Source organism: Diceros bicornis, chromosome 35, assembly GCF_020826845.1.
Source record: "Diceros bicornis minor isolate mBicDic1 chromosome 35, mDicBic1.mat.cur, whole genome shotgun sequence".
NCBI lineage: Eukaryota > Metazoa > Chordata > Mammalia > Perissodactyla > Rhinocerotidae > Diceros > Diceros bicornis.
Window position 1 is genome coordinate 964,036 of NC_080774.1, and position 19,568 is coordinate 983,603.

At 48.1% G+C, this 19,568-nt stretch overlaps 1 long non-coding RNA gene across 2 annotated transcripts; it reads right to left on the reverse strand.

Moving 5' to 3' along the window:
* Positions 1–230: 230 nt before the first annotated feature.
* LOC131398073 (uncharacterized) lies at positions 231–19,564 on the reverse strand. 2 transcript variants are annotated; one of them, XR_009216821.1, is made up of 7 exons: positions 19,475–19,564; positions 17,055–17,110; positions 15,624–15,759; positions 6,976–7,145; positions 5,743–5,909; positions 3,964–4,093; positions 231–3,362 (listed from the first exon to the last, which is right to left on the reverse strand). It is a non-coding gene; the product is annotated as an uncharacterized LOC131398073 (long non-coding RNA). The 2 variants fall into 2 exon arrangements; XR_009216822.1 differs by lacking the exons at positions 15,624–15,759; positions 17,055–17,110.
* Positions 19,565–19,568: the final 4 nt, after the last annotated feature.

Below are 19,568 nucleotides of genomic sequence, written 5' to 3' on the forward strand. Positions count from 1 at the left end.
TTCGACGAATAAAACATAAAAAAGAAATGCCATCCAGAAAGAGTCACCAAAAAGGAAATGAATTATATGTCAAAAAGGAAAAAAAAAAATAAAGAAATCAAACTTAAAGAAAAAATGATAAAAGCAGAGTTTCACGAAGAGAGAAAATAAAAACTAGGTCATATTAAATGGGAAATTTTAATAATTAAAATTTTTTTCCACTATAAGCATTATGAATAACTCATCTGAGACGACTTTTAAAAAGTACATGTTAATACCTTATAGATGCTTTTGGTTTTCTTTTTAGGATTAGCATCAAACATTAACTATGAAATAGGAAAAAAGTTTTTATTACAAAAAAGAACTAGACTTTATCTGCATCTTACTCAGCAAAAGAAAAGCTGTGTCTCCAGGGTTATAAAAGTCTTGAGTGTGATTTGGAAGTAAACGAAGCTATTGCAGCTTCCATACAGCCACGACCACTCTGCGAGCTCCGTCACCAGTCACATTTCATGTGACAGAACCAAACCATAAATGTGATCCTGCGTCCAGACACTGCTCCTTAAAAACAAAAGCCAAAGTACATTATCTAAGAATTCAACCAACGAACCAAACAACAGGAAACGTGGAGAGTCTAGGAGTGGAAAAAGATCTAAGTCCAAACTTGCAAACAGTTTAGAAAAGCAACTAACTAACTCTCAGGGGCTGCGTTCATTTCCACAAGCTGCCGCATGACAGTGACGCTGCAGGGCGCCTGCAATCACGTGACAGCTCCCTAGACCCGGAGCTGGCCAAGCAGGGGCACCTTACTCTTCTCTCGCCAAGATCGCAGAGACAAACTCAGTTGGCCGTTGGGACTCTCTCTCTGGAACAGGAGACGTGACGTGGGAAACGGTAGCTCACATTTTACAACGTTTCGTTCTGTATGCAATTTCTGTTCTGTATGCCAGGTTCTCTCAATATTTCTCTTTTCAAAATGTATTATGGAAAACAATATATTGCATGTTTATATCTGAGCAAACTGTTTTCTGCAACAATTTTATTTGATGTAAAATGTGCATTATGCGTGAGAGAGGAGACAGAGTCTGGCGCTCACTGGGATTTTATAACGAGCTCACCTCTGCTTCCTCTCTCGGGACAAAAACGCTCTGGTCCCCGTGTGGCACCGCTGAGGACAGTGGCAGACCCGGCTGCAGGAGCCGCTGCTGCCGCTCACAAGATCCCGGTTGGGTGTGTGGGCAGGGGACACGGCAGCCAGAGTTAAAGGAAGCCCCAGTAACTGTTTCACAGCCTAGGAAGAAAAAACTTTTATTCACACTTGAGATTTCACACTTGAGATTTCAAATCTAACTACGCAGCATGGCAAGACTGGAAAATCTACCCGCATAAGAACCACGGCGTGCTTGCCCTGCGGCTGACCCCTTGATGCCGTGGGAGCAGTGACGGCGGGCGCTCTCCCACAGCAGCGCCCAGTCCTCACCACCAGCCACGTGGGGTGCCCTGCAACAGACTCGCCCGCCGACTTGACAGAAGTGGGCAAAGCCTGGGCAAACCGCACCTCCTGCTTCAACAGAATGTTCTTCTGCTCCTTCCCTTCTCGTCGAATCGTCAACATGCCCGGTGTCGCCGGGTCCAACAGCGACCGAGGAGGAACGACGGCCTCCCCGTGACGCTGCTGCTTCCCGCCTGCAGCTGAGACAGGACTGTCGTCTCAGTGAGGCAGGAAGACGACGAGAGGAATCTTCAGAGACAAGCAGAAGGAAAGCAGGGTGTGGAGGACGGCCACGGGCTGGGAGGTGGGAGAGGCAACCGGGTGGGCGTGCCGAGGGCGGTCGCCCCACCCTGTGCAGCCCCTCCAGGTCTGGGGGGGAGGAGAGGATGCCGCAGGATGTGGTGAGGGTGAGGGATTCTGTCTCACTGTGGAGCACCCTGCACTGGTCCTTGGTTCCCATAAACACTCAACACAGGGAAGCCATGCTCTTTTTAAAAATTACTGCATTACCAGTTGGTGGCTGCACATCACCTCAAAATCCTAAAGACAGGCATATCCAAGAAGATAACGACAGAGAATAATCACCACTGCCTTCCATGAGTATCAAATAGCCCCAGGTTTCAGTCATATTAATTGGGACCAAAGTGCTAACGGATAAACGCAGACACACAGCGTCAGCTAGGCCAACACCCCAGGGAAAAGGCTACGAGAGCGAGTCCATGCGGGTCCTGGTCTCCTGTGGGTCCGCGCCAGAAGCTCACAGCTGAAAACGCACGGCCCCACCGCACCTTCCAGAGCTGCTGACCCGCACTGGGGGCCTGTGCTAAGCATGGCTCACAGGCCAATCGGTCACCCTGTGGTCACAGCCAGGAGAGGGATCATATTTGTCAGAAAATTAATTCCATTTTTAGAGACAAGACTGAAAGAAAGGGATCAGCAATGCTGCCTGCATCCCGAAAAAGAGAAGTAAACGAGGGGTGGGAAAATGTCTAGATGTAGGAAGGGCTTGGCCAGCTCTGGTCGAGTAAGGTCATCCCCAGAGAGGTCTGGCCGGTGTCGCCTGTGCCCCTTCCTCACGTGCACAGGAGGCAGCCTGGACTCGGGATGGCCATGGCCTCGTATAGCAGACACAAGACTGAGTCCCTGTGGACATCGTCGTCATCCTGGGGGCATGGGGGGGGGGTCCAGAGCTGCAACGTTGAAACATATTACACGTGACACTGGTTATCGTGGAAACACAAGTGCAAACTTCTCCATACCCGTCAGAATGGCTAAAATTAAAGACACCACCACGTGCAGACAAGCGCTGAGCAATGGGACCCTCGCCTGGGGGGTGAGCACAGGCAGTGGCAGCCTCCCAGAAGCTGCCAGGCAAGTCCTCAGAAGTGAAACCTGTATCTCCATGCCACCAGCCTCTCCACTCCCAGGTTTGCACCTGAGAGATAAAAACATGGGTTCACACCAAGACGTAGACACACACGCTCACAGCAGCTTCAGTCACGCCGGCAAAGAAGTGGAAACCACCCGTCTCCATCAGTGCTGAGTGCAGAGGCGCCCGGCCCAGTGCCTGTGTGGGATCCCTCACGTGCAAACCAGTCTCTAGGGACAGAGGTGGACGGGGCACGTAGGGCCACAAAGAGGCAGAGGCACCTTAAGACACGTCTGCAGTGATGGTGGGGGCTTCTGTCAAACCTCATCGCAGCACCTCAGATCAGGCGCTGGAAGGCGCCCGACCCACCCACATCTGCCGGCGGAGCACAAGGCTGAGCCCAACAGCCAGTCAACAAACGCTGAAAAAGGGCGAAGGGAGAGAACTGAGTTTACACAAAAGATGTTGCTAACTCACCGGCATCACTTCAGTCTGTCCGTCTGCACCTTCACAAACATATTCCTGTGGGAGAGTCAAACACAGCTCCTTCCACAGGTGTCTCGAGCACACGCGCTCACTGCTGTGGCTTCAGCTCTGTCCACGCAGCTGTTCCCCCAGCAGGTCCGCCAGAACCCAAGCCACCACCCTCGGCCGGGCATGCAGTGGGCCTGAGACACTGCCTCACAAACAACACACCTGAGCGGTTCATCTGCAGTTCTGGGACTTTCCTAAGGAGACCCCATAGCATTTTCTAGGCCTTATAACAGATATGAATAAGAATCATTTTCCTTAGGTTCATAAAGTGTGTAACTGGATTCCCCTTCATAATGCTTTGCAATAAAAGATTATTTTCTTCAAGTGGTGCTTTCTTGAGTTGTTGTTACAAAGTAGTCACTCAAGACAGCAGTAAAAACTGGAGTAGAAATTCAATTTCCTGCCAGTCCCTTGGGGGCTCATGCCCCCGACTTGGACCGAGCCATGCTGCCTGCTCTGGGCTCTCACAGCTTCTCCCACCTCGGGCTTGGGGGACCACCGAGCCCCTGGCTACTGCAGATCACCTGTTCGAGGACATGTGAGCGCCAGACTTCAGCCCCTCACACTGCCACTTGGTCCCGGGTCCCACCTGCTGGTCGCAGTCTCCCCCTGTAGGTGACCAAGTCCTCCTCCTCTGGCCGCAGGGCACTCGCCTGCCCTTCCCTCCAGGCCTGCGCGTGATGGAGTTCCCACACGACCTTCACGGTGTCCGTTTCCCCCTTTCAAGTACAAACACATAGAAGATTTCTAAGCATCCATCCATTACAAGTTTTAATTAATGAACTCGGAAGTAACTGTTCATCCAATCAGCTAAAACTCATAGAATTTAGAGCCCAGGAGGGGCCTTTGCAAGGGTCTTCTCGGTGCCCTCGCTTTAGAGTTGACAGCTTCACGGCAGAGGGGAAGGCACCTGCCCCATCCGTTGTTGGGAGTGGCAGGACAAGACTGAGTCCTGCTCTCCTAACGGCTACTCTGCTGCCCATCCATAACTTCCTCCAGGTCAACGGCAAGCTACTCAAGATAGGACCACAAAGTAGTGAGATGGACAAACTGTATGTTGTCACTACTTCTTCCTAAAACCCAGACATGTGAAACAGGGAGTGTATTCCTGACACAGCTGAGAACCTACTAAAAACCCCCAACAATGTTCATCCTGTTATCTCAGGTCCAGTAGGCCTGGCGAGATGAATTCAGGCCAGATGAATTCAGTTTTGTAATACAGAGTTTAGAAAAAGCAAGCTCCTGGTTTCAGAGATTTCAGGATTTGTGAATCATAGATAATAGATGGCAGATCTGATCATGGACTAGACAAGACAGAATTGCAGGCAAAAATCAGTGAGAGAGACACAGAGAGCACTTTATCATAACAGAGAGTACAATTCTTAATGTAGATCTAAGCTTCACGCACCAAATCACAAGGAAGGAAAATTCTGCTTTGGCCAACTTCATAACCCACTTCCTGATCCAAAGGGGAGCGCGAGAGTTTGTGTGTCCCGGGAGTTGGGACATGGAGGGGAATCCCACAGAGACAGAGATGCGGAAACGTCAGGTCCGTAGTGTCTTGCCTGCAAGCTCACTGCCCAGGCGCCCAGCTGTCCTTCCTCAGATCTGCTGTCCAACCAGTGCTGCGACTTGAGGAGATGTCTAGTGTATTCCTTTGTTCACTTCTGTCCTCAGTATCGACCTCTGTTTGCAAAGAACCCTAACTGACGCAGTTTAGAAAAAGAGATGTAAAGCAGGTAAGGAGGGGGAGAGGAGGAGGGACCGGAGCAGGCAGGGCGGTGAAAACAGCTTCCTCCGGGGAGCACGCGTGAGTCTACAAGCTGGATTTCTGAAGACTGAATAAAACCTTCCAGGTGGAGAGACAGACTGAAGGGAAACCACTTGCACCAGGAGACGGAGAGGCCCCCGCCGGGGAGGAAAGCTTTCTCCCGGCACGGACGTCGCCCACCCGGGGAAGCTGGGCACCTCGTCAATACATCCCCTCTCCAGAGGAATCCTTCATCCGTTACTGAGTCAGGACAGAGGACGCCCGGTGTGCCGTCTGCCTCCCACCCTCGCCTGCAGGTCACGACAGGGTCATCGCGTCTGTTTGCAAGAAGGAAAAGCCAGATGACGACGTCAGAGCCCCACGTTTCACAGGGTGCAGTGACGGCAGACTTGGTGACGACATCGGATGTTTCCAGATTCAAGTCCCGAGTGCACTGCAAGGGCACCGCCCCACTCCCGCCTGGGTCCCCGGCCCAACGACACAACAAGAAACCTCCCACAGGCAAGCCTGCACGTTTCAATTAAACTGCCCACATTTCATCAGATCAGAACTGAACATTCAGCAGGTAATGCACCTTTTTCCTTCCGTGTGGCATACCTGTGTGGTTTGATTTTTACTGGGTTAGGTCTTGACTGGGGAAGGGGTGAGCTGTAGATTCCTTCACTTAGCACCTTCTCTACCTTCCGTCTGGGCAGCACCTGTGCTTCACGATGTGTCATTTTATTTCCTACCCCAATCAGACCAAACACTGACGTGTCGGGATCCTGGTTTTAAAAGAATTCAATATGTCACACATTCCAGCTTTCCCAGAATGTCCTCCCATAACCCAGAGGCTACACCCCACACAGCACCAACCCACGGCACCAGGACTCAGTGCTTCGACTCCCCGGCAGCAGGAAAAGATAGCGCAAGTCCAAACAAGATGCCCCGTGCACTCCCGCCTCTTCCTCCTGACAGCTTCAGAGAGCAAGACTTCTGGAGTCAGGCCCCACCCGGGAAGCCCACTGAAAACCTGAGAACCCCCTGGAATCTATTGCAACCAAATAGGGTTCAGTGACAGAGTGACGGCTTGAGCCGGACACTGAGGCTCCTGAGGAGAGTCGCTCATTCAACATGACAGACGGAGGCCGAGCAGGAGGTTGGTAACCAGATATGTAACCAAAGATGAAAACACACATGTCAGGAGGGAAGGAAGGAAGCACAGCCAGACAAAAGGAAGGGAGGAAGCAGGAAAAGAGGAAGAAAAAGAACGGATACAGCGGGCAGGCAGGCGGCAGGGATGGCAGGAGAGCCGCATCAGAGAACCGAGTGCGACAGGGGAAGCTGTTCCTTTCATCCCACTCTGTCTTTAAAAGAAGACCCTCACCCCCTTTTAAAAATATACCCTTAATAGGGGCCGGCCTGGTGGCGTAACAGTTAAGTTTGTGCACTCCGCTTCAGTGGCCCGGGTTCACAGGTTCGGATCCCAGGCACAGACCTACGCACCACTTATCAAGCTATGCTGTGGCGTCATCCCATATAAATGGAGGAAGATGGGCACAGATGTTAGCCCAGGGCCAATCTTCCTCAGCAAAATGAGGAGGATTGGCCACAGATGTTAGCTCAGGGCTAATCTTCTTCATGAAAAAAAAAAAAATATATATATATATATATATATACCCTTAATATTGGGAAGATGCTCAGATGACAAGAGCAATCAGACACTGCTTTAAACAGCGTGAGGTTCATGTTATTCCTCAGCTATCACTTAATATCTAATTGCTGAGAAAAAAGAACAATTCAATCATTCTCCTGAACTCTACCAGGTTTTGCGGCTCCCCCTTCTCTCACCTTCCACAGTTCAGGCTCCAGGGCCTGAAGTATCCAGGAAGCTGTTCTAAATTCCAAGGCCTCCGACACGCAGGAAGAGCCTGACAGTCTGGGGCTGATGAGATCAGCATGGTGACAAATTCTCTGCAGTTTCACCACAACGTGAAGGACACTGACCAACTTCCTGAGTTCTGTAGGGATTATGAGAAAAACATACAATAGTTTTAGGCTCATTTGAAAACTTTAAAAGATTTTCATTCTCTATGTCATTTGTTTAGCAAATGACCGGGTTACAGTGACACATGAGCACAGGCACCAACATCACTCCTTCCCCCAAACTCCACGAAAACTGCAGCAGAGGGTTTTAAACACATAATCCTGCAAAGGCAGGGAAAGGAGTGTGGAAGGTGTAACAGGATTTTGGCAGCTGCAGAGCAGAGAGATATGTGGTCCTGGATGCGGCAGTCCCCAAACAGCCAAATGCTAAAACGGTGGTGAGGAAGCAAGCGCTGCCTGACCCTCCCCGCTGACTCCACAGATGGGTCGGGAACCGACAGGAGGAGGGGAGAATGGGCATGCCGAGATAAGAGACCTCGCTGGAGCCGGTGGAGGAGCACTTGTTCCCCAAACCCCCACGTCCCTGCACTGAGGGGCTTTCCACCACCCTGGCAGAACTCTGGAGGGGCTGTGGGGCGATATTCTGTGATTACAGGGCACTCAGTGAGCTATGCGTAACAAATGCTGAGAACTCCCAATCTCTTTCCTGACTTGTGCGGAATGTGGGCACCCCAACCTTCTCTAGGAAAATGAATGGGCTCCTCTTCGGAGAACCTCACAGGCCCAAGAGAAAAGCCTTACAATTCTGCCATCAGGGGTCTTCCCACAAATATCCCAGCCAAGTCACCTTTTTTTGAGCTCACAGTTGATAAGTCCTGCCCAGATTCACAGAATTTCAAATTGGTGTTTTAGTCCTTCATTTTAAACATGAGCAGACAATCGAAGACTATCAGATATCTGAGAAAAACCTCTAAAATAAAAGATAGAGACCATAACAAACAAACAAAAACAATTTAAGGGAAAAAAGAGACTATGCCAGGAGAAAAAAAAATTTTTAACTCTCATTAATGTCCTCAGGGAGAAGAAAGAAAATACATCCAGGAAACAAATGCAGAATACCATTTAAAAAAAAAAATCTAGAAATTTTATTTAAAAGTCATGATGGAAGAGTTCAAAAATAAAATTGAAGAAGTCTCCCAAAGGTAAATCAAAATAATAAACAGATGAAGAATCAAAGAGAGAAGCTAGGAACATAAGAGAACTAACCCCAGAGATTATGCAACATCTGAATGACTGGAGTTGCAGAGAGAGAGAGGAGGGTGGGGAGGAGGGGGACGGGGAGCGGGAGAACTAAGGGAAGAAAACCATCAAAGAAAGTAATTCAACACAATTTGCCAGAACTGAATACCTTTCTAGATTGCAGTAGTCCACTGAGTGCCCAGTCCAAGAGCTGCAAACAGACATGAACCAAGATACATCACTGCAATACTTCAAACACCAGGGAAACGAGAAAATTCTACAAGCTTCCAAAGAAAAACAACAGGTCACAGACGTGAGATCAGAAATAGAATTCTACAGACTTTTCAATAGCGACTACGGAAGCTAGAAGACAATGGAGCAAAGCCTTAAAATTCAAAAGGAAAATGATTTCCAAACTAGAATTCTATAGCCAGGCAGACTATGCATCTAGCATGAGGCTAGAATAAAGACTTCTTAAAGATGCATAGTCAAAAAATTTACTTCTCCTGTCCTCTTTCTCAAGAAGCTGCTGTTATTAAGAAAATAAACAAAAACAACAACAAAGGAAGACATGGGACTCAGAAAAGCAGATCTAACACAGAGAGAAGCAAAAGGAGTCCCCAGGACAATGGTCAAAGGAGATTCCAGGATAAGAGCTTTCCACCAGACACAGAGGACAGCCAGTCCTCCCTAGAGCCAAGTGCGAGCTGTGGTCATCACGGTGCCTCCTTCCAGGAAGCTGTCTTTCTCACCTGAGGGCAGAGTGTCCACGCGGACTGGCCCAGGCTACTCCCTGTATGTGGCTCCCCAGCCGTATGCTGAGGAGTCGAAGATCTGTAAGAGCTCCCAACTCTTCCTTGTGTCCTACCGCTTGGATCACCTGCAGGCTTCATTTCTCCCCTTGGAAGGGCTCTGCTGTGACCTGCACCTGAGAGCTTGAGGGAGTCTCAGAAGCAGAAAGCACAGAGTAGCTCGCTTCCCCTGACTGTTTTCCTCTCAGAGGCTCTAAATACGGGAGCCCAATGTCTCTCAGGACTTCTTGGATATGCCCAGTGGCTTCCCCAGAAAGAGGTCCCATAACTTCTCAGGGAAACTGAGGCCAGGCCATGACTTGGACTCTATTCAACTCTCCTCTCCCAGGAGCCTTTATCTAGCACCAGCAATACTTCCCTTTCTGTACACAGCGAGGTCAGTGCTTACTACTCATTGTTATATTAATCATTTTTACATTCATTTATATATAATAACTGTTGATGGAATATTAAGATATTAGATAATGGGAAAAGATAAATAAAACATACTCTTGGCTCAATGAACTCACAAATAATTATTAGATAATGATATATGTGCATTGATAGAGTTAAGCTTATAACGCCTAAAATTAATACTCTATAAAAGAGATTTTGAATTAGATAGCTAATCTAGAACTATTTTATGTTCTTTCATTTTTTTAAATAACCTACTTACCAAATGATAAAAATCACTTATATTTCATCTTTAAAAAGGCAGTCTGCAAATGCAATCTAAATAAATACTATTTAAGGGTCATGAATACGAATGAATATACTAGAACTGAGAAAGAAAGGGGTCACATTCCACTGTTTCAGTGTACTATTCTCAAGCCCTACTGTGGTTGCAGGATAACATCTTCAAATAAGGCCTTCTGACGATTAGAAGGATGGCATTTTAACGTATGTTCATGTTTCTTAGCTGCTTTTCAACATCTCGTTTGGATCTCCATAAAATAAATGCTTGTATCATCTAAAGGCAGCATAAGGTTCATTATAATCAATCTGGCACCTGTTATTTTTCAGGTACTATGATAATAAAGATTTGTTGATTTCTTCTTTCTTTCTTTTTTTTACTAAATGTGATCTAAGAAAAAGCGTGAGTCCTTCCATCAATCACGACATACCAGGGGTTACAAACACTGAGTGACTTCTGCAGAAAATACAGATATTGTTATCATCTCCTAATGTCACTTCACTGTAGTCTTCACAACTTTCCCCGGATAACCTCTTGTTTCTACGTCCATGGTCACTTATTGGCTACAGAGGAACCAACGTTCTCCTGAGGAGGAATCTCCTCGTGGACCCCTCCTCCTAGTCTACGCTGAGGCTTGTTACGAGCTGTTTCCTACACCAGAAAAACCACCCAACCAGTGTCTACACACGAGCTCTCTTTGTCTTCTTGAAGCCACATGTCTTGCCATCAAATTTTCCCTGAAGGAAATGAGGTAAAGATCTGCAACTATGAGAATTGAAGTTTTCTTCACACAAACGTGCTGCCTGGGTGGGGTAAACCTGTAGGTTTCTCAGATATGCGGACACTGCAGGCCCTTGTGCCCCACCAGTGGACCACAGTCCCAGCGAGGGAGGTAAAAACAAAGAGGGAGAGACCTTCTTTTCTCCTCTACTTTACTCATCTACAACTAGATATTTAGTAACAGGGAAGAAGGCAGAGAAGTACTAGTGAACTTTCGGGAAATCAGCATATATCTCCAAGCGCACAGTGTGTGCAACCTGGCGACCTTGGGTAGCCTGAAGTCTTAGCGAGACCTCCGGGAACAGTGACGCAGGCGGTCCACAATGACGCACTCTGTGCAGTCGTATCACGGGTCTGTGGCAGGAATCCTGGTTCCCCTCGTTGGCTGCTTTCATGGGGAGGTCCAAACAGGGCCTCGAAATACCCAGGATTAGAAAGTGCACCATGGTTCACAGCCTCACGAGCCTGTTGTGCAAAAGACTGTCCGTCAGGAGCAAACGGTGCTAACTGTGAAAGAGAAGAAGTGTATGGCTCAGTTTCTCCTTATCACACATGACAGTTCTCAACAAACCCACACTACTCTGTCCCGGTAGATTGTGTGTGGCAAAGGCTAATGATCCACACTGGGTTTGCATTTGCAGGAACTACTATAACACTGAACAATGGCGTGTTCTAATACTATTTGATTGTTCTTAGGAAACACTCGCAACTTCTTGCACTCAGGTACTCTGTACAAGGATTTCCTCTGATCAACCTTCAGTACTAATATTGCAGACAAACACTAAATGCTCAGAAAGAAAGATTTCCTAAAACGATGTCTGCTAAAACAATTTCAAAGCATCTCTCTAAAAACACACATTTCTTCCCCTTAGCATCAATGTCTTTAACCATAAATTCACCAAAGTAGAAATATTTTTATCATGCAGCCTACTGGATTTTTTTTAACATTGAGTCTTTCAATAATTTCCTTAGGGTTTAACCAAATCTGTTAGTCACTCAAAGGATATTTTTATTTTATGTACTTTCTTACTTGTACCTTCTTTAACTCCAAATATATGGAAAATTTCCTCCTATTAAACATTTTCACAAATTTGTTTCTTCAATTAAATTTAAAATCTTTTATTTATAAAGCATATCAAATCTTGTGACAACAAACACTGCTAGGTTACAGTCTGCATGATGCCAGCACATCTGACCTTCCGGCCCTGGCTCACATTTTAGACAATAACGACATGACCAGTTCTAATGTAACCTCATCCCCCGGAAAGTTCCTTGGCTTTGAACCAGGACTGGTCCAAAATCCACTTTGTGTTACTGACTCCATGTTCATGAGTGCTCTCTCTGGGCAGGTGCTCCCAGGAAGCGCCTAAACTAACCTCTTTTAATAATTTCATACATTCTTCAGATGAGTTTAACTTCTTTTAACTACCAAATGACATTTAATGAATAATTGTCTGGCACATCCTGAAGGATGAACTGAGAATTAAATACAAATTATGGGCCCAATTTTCTTTCAAAAAGGTGATATTCACTGCACTAGAGTAATCTTCTAATGCATTCTTTATTTTTGCTTGAGGTTACAAATTCTTAAAATAGATGTGAGCCAATTTTTAGACAATTAATTATGACAGAAAGCTCTCAAGAAACACCAAAGACCTAATGGAACAATGAAGAATGCTCGTAGTATATGACCCTACATACTCAGCTGCCGAGTTTACAATCCGCCTGGTAGATTTTACACACACACACTCACAAATGTGTACATGACAATGACCCTCCACCTTAGTTTTCCTATGGTTTTTGTTGCTGCTACTGAGCAGTGACAACAGTATAGGGAGGTCTCAAGTGTCGGGGGAACAGACTGTGTGCTGTGGACCTTTGGAGAAGCAAGAGCGCCTCTGAGTGCTTTTCTGTCCTGTTCTTATTTGCCGCATCTGGTCCGCGACCAGGCAGTTCCACCAGACTCCAGTGAAGGCGTGGCGGCCTCTAAAGAACAGTGTGTAGGTGGTGACGCAGACATTGAAGCTGCCGCGTTCCATCCATTCCTTTCAAACAGAAACAACCCTGTACTCAACTGTCAGTGACGAGATCAATCACTCCTGTGCTCATCGATTCTACACGTTTGCTGATATTCAATACGTGCCATGCACAGTCCCCAGTTCTAGGGCAGCTCAGGGGACAAGGCAGCGGGGTCCCCACCTGTTCCCTGCAGGAAGGAAAGACAGTCGCAGTGAATTACAGGAAGCCTGGGACTTGTCGGGGAGGAAACAGGTGGCTGGGGCTCGCTGTGGCTGCGGGTTCAGGACAGATGGAGATGGAGGGGAGGTACACGAGAAAGCCCTGCGGGGACGAAAAGAAACAGTGATGGCAAGAGAGCGGGGACGAGCTAGAAGGAAGGAGGGCCCCTGGCAGTGCAGAGCAAGGAAGAGCTTTGAGTGGGGGCCCGATCTGCACCTCTAGGTGCGAGGACAACACAAGCAGGGCCATGGCCTCCTGGAGCTCCTGGTCTGATGTGCGAGCAGCGGGTACGTACGTGACCACAGAGCCTGACACACACTGCACAGAAAAGCTGGAGCAGCTAGGAAGCACGCTGGGGACCCCACTTAGACTGGGGTTGGGAAGCCTCTCTGAGGAAGGGATTTTTAAGCTAAGACCGAAGTATGGAGTCAGCCAGGCGAGAAGCTGGGGCCAGAGGTCTTGCCGCTCAAGAAAACACTTGAAAGGCCCCAGAGCAGGAAATCATGTGCTCCTTCCAGGTGCCAGAGAGGGCGGTGTGGCTGGGGTGACAGGGCCGGATGGGCAGGGCTTTGGGAATCAGGAGGAGCTTTTTATTGTCCCCACTGGAGCAGTGGTGACCCTTCTGGCCATCAGCCCAGAAGGGACTCACAGTGGCAGGAAGAGGACGGAGGTCCATGAGGAAGATTCCGGGGCATCCCAGGTGAGGGGCTGGGAGCTGCACTGAGGAGCGACAGGCAGACCACGAGCCGTCTCGCACGCTCAGGAGGTAGAGTCAGCTGGGCTTGGGGACCGACTCAGCTGGCTCAGAGGGTGACGGAAGGAGACGGGGTCAAAGGGGACTCCCTCAAAGGTTTCTGGCTTGAGAAATTGGGTGGACGCTGGCCTGGCCATTACTGAGAATGAGCTATGCTGCGTCTGAGGAGCCTTCAGTATGGAGGAGGCGGTGGATGAACACACCAAGGAGCAAACAGGAAGGAAGAGGCCTGAGACACGCCTGGGGGCCCTGAGAGGCCTGGAGGAGACGAGAGATAGGACAGGTGTCAGCCAGCCACGGAACCGGCTTCCTCCAGGAGCCCCGAGCAGGTCTGCAGGACTGTCCCGAGTGCCCCCGTGCCCTCCCTACCTCCTCCGCCCTGCTCGGGGGCCTCAGGGACACACCAGGCCTCCTGCTGGCTCTGGGGGGCAGCCAGTGGACACAGGCAGGGGGCTGGTCCCCAGCCCCCACTGCAGGGGCGCATGCAGGCCCTCCCCAGCCTGGCATGCCGCACCCCCCTGGGCTTCCGCGCACCCTGCACCCTGTGGGGAGCCCTCTACCCGTTTCTCCAGCGCGTGTGCAGGTGAGTGTCCTTCGTGACAACAGAAGCACACCCCACACCCTGCCCAGCTCTCCTTGGTCCCCGAGATGACCCGTGTTGGCCTGTCCACACCCACCGAGTAAATGCTGGGAAAGTCATGGGACCACTTCTTTCCTGAACACACATTCAGGCCACGTCCCCTTTGCTGCCGGCACAAATCAGTGCTGTAACTACCGCCTCTGTGCCCTGGCACTCTTCTGTGACCGTACTTATAAAGGATGCTCCTAGCGGTGGATGTGCTGGGGCCGGGGGCTCGTGCACCTGAACTCTGGCAGGCGTTTCCACACCACCCTCAGAATGGCAGTCCGCCCGCCCCAGCCGTGTCCGAGAGGCCAGCTCCACACCTTTACCAGCTCGGAGTTGCGCTGGGTTCTGACCTGCGTTCCTCACGCAGCAGCCACACCTTTTCTTGGATGCATTCTTTCTCTGTGCAATGCTTGCTTGTATCTTTCACCCATTTCCCTTTGGGTTACTCAGTATTTTCTTACTGATTTGTAAGAACTTTTCATACATTTAGAAAACTAAAGCTGTTGTTTTATACGTTGCAATATTTTTTCCATCTTGCCATTTGTAAAATAAGAAACTTGAGCGCACTTAAACAAGATAGGAAAGAGTCGGTGGGAAGAGAAGTGCTGATCAGGAAAGAAAGGTTCCTGAGAAGACTGGGTGAGACAGGCGCCCAGAAAGAGGGCGCGATCTCAGATGCTCAGGGGCCCCTCTTGCACCAAAGCCTTGAGCTCGCCGTGGCTCCGGCCTAGCGCAGGGATGTCACATTATGCCAGGCTGGTATTGAGAAAGAGTAAAGTAAGAGCTTATTTTTAAGACGAATAACATAAATCATGCAGAAAAATATACCTGCAGGAAAGATTTCAATCTTTATATACCAAAAAAATTTTAAGTACATTCTTAGGTTCTGTGGGAAACACCTAATGAGGACATTGATTCAACTCATCAATACTATCCTATTTTTTCTAAAATTACGCTTTCCCGGCTCTTTACATCACTATTGTTCTATTTGTACATGTCCACAGAAGGATAGCTAGACTGACCATACTCGAAATAAACAGGATTTCCAAGAACAGGAAACAAATCCAAGAAAATCTGTCAGGCGCACTCACAGTAACATCACTGCGAGTTACACACGGCACATTTTATATAAAACAGTGCATCTTACGAAGCTCTGCGGTCCTTACTCTCTGTATCGATGCCATCCACGCCCACGGGTCTCCCTGTTCCGGGGTCTCTTGGGAAGAAGACCCCACAATCTCCTGGGAAACTCTCCAACACTTACTTCTTAAGAACATTTGCTTTTCCCGTTGTTAATCTAAACACTTGGTGCTTCAACTAGACCCACTTTTCTCCATCTGTCCTTCCCTCTGCGAGGGAGCAGACAGCAGGTCACAACAGCAGCAGAAAGCAGGAGAAGGAGGGAAATGATAACTACCAACCCCCCAAAACACGGACGGAAAGAAACACGGAAGGAATGTCTCAGAAATATGAGTGAGGACACAATACCTGTCTCTTCCCTCTCAGCTCCCTTCAGCGACCAAAATACAAAAGAATTTTCAAAGCAGGACACCAGCCTTTTAATTCAAGTTCCCACTTCATTGTGTCACAACTTCTGACCACGGTGAGGGGGCACCCCAATCGCCTGCAGCAAAGAGAGAAAGGTGACCGAGGAAGCGTACCCTCAGGAAGTTAATCTGGAAAACACCACCGTAAAATGAAAACTGTCAGCACTGATGTGGTCACTGGTATAGGTGACACTACCTTATTGTAGAGGACATGCCCATATTTGAAAGTGAATGTTCGGATATCAACAAATGTAAATAACATGCCTTATTTATATTGTAGGTACACAATCCCTTACCCAAAATTCTTAGGGTCACATAAGGTTTGGAATTCTGACTATTTCAGATTTTAGTAAGGTAACAAAATAAGCATTTTAAAAATATTCATAAGAGCCCCAGTGGAGCCTGGAAGCACCTCCAGCCAACACCCAAACACACACTGAGCAGGATGAGAGAACCAGCTGGCCTCGGCCAGATTTTGCTGTAGGAGACCATGCCACACCAGGGAAAACAGTCCTGCTTTTACGAGCTTTGGGGATTTTTGAATTGCAGATACGCTGTGAACCTATATGACGCCCTTACACTGATCAGACCACAGCCTCCACACTTCACTGTCACTGGTTGGCACAAATTCTAGGAAGTACAAACCAAGGGCAAGGCCACACATTTTGTTTTGATTTTAAGTAATCCTAAGAAAATCTATTTTTAAAATCGACTCTTTCTGGGTAGTTTCAGAGATCACAGCTGGATGGGCCAGCCCCGTGGCTTAGCGGTTAAGTGCGTGCGCTCCGCTGCTGGCAGCCCGGGATCCCGGGCGCGCACCGACATACCGCTTGTCAGGTCACGCTGAGGCCGCGTCCCACGTACAGCAACTAGAAGGATGTGCAACTATGACATGCAACTATCTACTGGGGCTTTGGGGGGAAAAATAAATAAATAAAATTATTTAAAAAAAAGAAAAGATCGGGGCTGGCCCGGTGGCACAAGCGGTTAAGTGCACACGTTCCGCTGTGGTGGCCCGGGGTTCGCCGGTTCGGATCCCGGGTGTGCACCGACGCACCGCTTGTTAAGCCATGCTGTGGCGGCGTCCCATATAAAGTGGAGGAAGATAGGCATGGATGTTAGCCCAGGGCCAGTCTTCCTCAGCAAAAAAAAAAAAAAGAGGAGGGTTGGCATTGGATGTTAGCGCAGGGCTGGTCCTCCTCACAAAAAAAAAAAAAAAAAAAAGAAAAGATCACAGCTGGATCTGCCCTCTCTGGAGGGCAAACCAGAAGACTAAGTGATTGGAGTTGTCCCACAAAGGATAATATCGCTGTGAAACCTCTGTCACTAAAAGCAAAGACTATAATTCTAACATCACAATTAAAACACTTACCACATCACTCCTGTTTTCAAGCTGAGCACTCACTTCAAACACCCTCGAATCTTTTCCTACAAAGGTATAGTCCATAATGTTTACAAGGTTTCAATCTCACAAAGCCGCACCCCAGGCGTATAACAGTTCTTTACACTCAGCACAATGACGGACTCTAACAACTCACCTTGAAAGTGGGTTGCCACTGACAACATAAAAACCACAGAATAGTTTTCTGAATAAGTACACAATATTTCAATTAACTTAATTGGGTACCTCTTTTTGAATATTTTATTCAAACTTAATGCCTTTTTTTGTTTCTCTTGAAATTCAATTTGCATTTTAACGTCTACTACCTAAAAGAAGAAAACTATGAATTAAAACATAAAATCATTAGTTTCCAAGTTAAAATGTGAGAGCAAATTTTAGAGGAAAAGAGTGTTTACCTGTCCAACATTAGACCAGAAATATTCTATTTCTCTGGCAATTGAGGCAGAGATTCACCTCAACTTGTTCTGCTCCTCCTTCTGGGCTCTCTCTTCAGGGTACCGAGCTACAGTCCTGCCTGTCTGAAATCATCACCACATGAGCAATGAGGCTCTCTAAACACACACGGTAATATGAAAACTTCTCCTTTTTTACTAGATACGCATATTTAGTTAGGCAGAATTCCAGAGAGTCTGTTCCTTCCATTTTTAGTATTCATTTCTTCTACTGCTCATCGATAATTCTAATGATAATCAATATTAAAAAGTGAAGTGGATATTCTCCTAGAAAAAAAAATATCCCTTTATTATCAGCTGAAGACCCTTATGTTAATGACCAGTAAAGTGGGGAAGAAATACGAACCGCCATTATCACAGAGCCTTCTATTCAACAATCATTCAAAGATAACCCTTCTTGGGGCCAGCCCCATGGCTTAGCGGTTAAGTGCGCGAACTCCGGGGTTCAGATCCCGGGCGCGCACGGACGCACCGCTTCTCCGGCCATGCTGAGGCCGCGTCCCACATACAGCAACTAGAAGGATGTGCAACTATGACATACAACCATCTACTGGGGCTTTGGGGAAAAAAAAAGGAGGAGGATTGGCAATAGATGTTAGCTCAGAGCCGGTCTTCCTCCGCAAAAAGAGGAGGATTAGCGTGGATGTTAGCTCAGGGCTGATCTTCCTCACAAAAAAAAAAAAAAAAGGATAATCCTTCTCAAGTTAGACCAGTGAAATGCAGGTTGGTATGAAAGAGTCCCAGTAGAAAAGCTCGATGAGATACCAGGCTGTAATAGAAGACACGCTGGGGAAGGCTGCTCCGGCTTGTGAAGGCCCAAGAGTCTCCTCCTCACTCGGTTGTGGGTCTCACCCGCTCCTCAGCCTCACCAGACACACCCAGGTGGAGGGGTCTCAAGCCTCTCCCCAGCTCCGCCCACTTCCCAAGTCGACCTGCATTTACGACGACCTCCTGGACATGCACTACCTACTAGCAATGCACCCATTGCTCTGTCAGCCTTTCAAGCTACAAACACATAGCACTGAACCCCTCTTACTCAACCTGCCCCAACAAAATCCTTCCAAAGGCTCACCCTTCAACCCTGCTGCCTTACCCCCACGCTGTCTCTGAGGAGTGCTCCGCTCCTGCAGTTCTGCCGTCACTCAACCCAGTCACCAGGCCTTCTAGGAAGTCCCCTCTCTTAATGCTCCAGTCCTGCTGCACCTCAGCCCAGCTCCTCATGACACTCTCGCCCTGGACTGTCATCTCCTGGACTGTCTCTGCTCAAGTGCTCCCTGGGAAATACCAAACAGTCTGCATTCCTGTCCCTCCGTCCCAGGCCCTCCACGTCCTGACCCAGTCTGCCTGTCTAGCCTCACCTACACATGCTCCGTGACCCTGCCAAAACGAGTCCTTTCCATTCCTCAAGCATACTCGGGGCCTTTGGGGAACTAGTCTTCATTTATACCATACAGAATGTTCTACTGCTTCTTCTCCTAGAAGTTCTTTAAACTCCTGGTCAAAAGTCATCCTTGTAGCCCTCCCAGGCAGAAGTGATCTCTCCTCCTCTGGCCTCTCACACACTCTATTCCTACCACTTCCGTGGCTTCTGTTTGTGTCCAGTGTGCACCCTGGTCATCTGTGTATTTCTAGACACCTTGTCTTCCCTGAGACACCCTGAGCAACCTGAGAGGCGAGGACTGGAGCTCATCCATGCTGGCTGCTCCTTACACACCTCTAGGCAAAGCGCCTCACACCAAGCAGGCACCTAATAGATGTTATTGAGTAAATAAAAAGGTACAAAAACTATAGAGTCAGGTAAAGTCTTAGAGTTAGTAATGAAAAATCAAACATTAAATAACCTATAGTTAATGTAGAAATCTTCTATTACCTAATGTAATGAATTCTTCAGTTCTCTTAAATATTACGATTTCCACAAAGTTTACTATTCAAACTTACCTTCTTGGCAACAGCCACCTTCCACCTCCTCTCCTGGGCAAAGTCCGTGGCCATCCACTGCACCTCCTCCAGCAGGTAGTCCCAGTGCGACCTG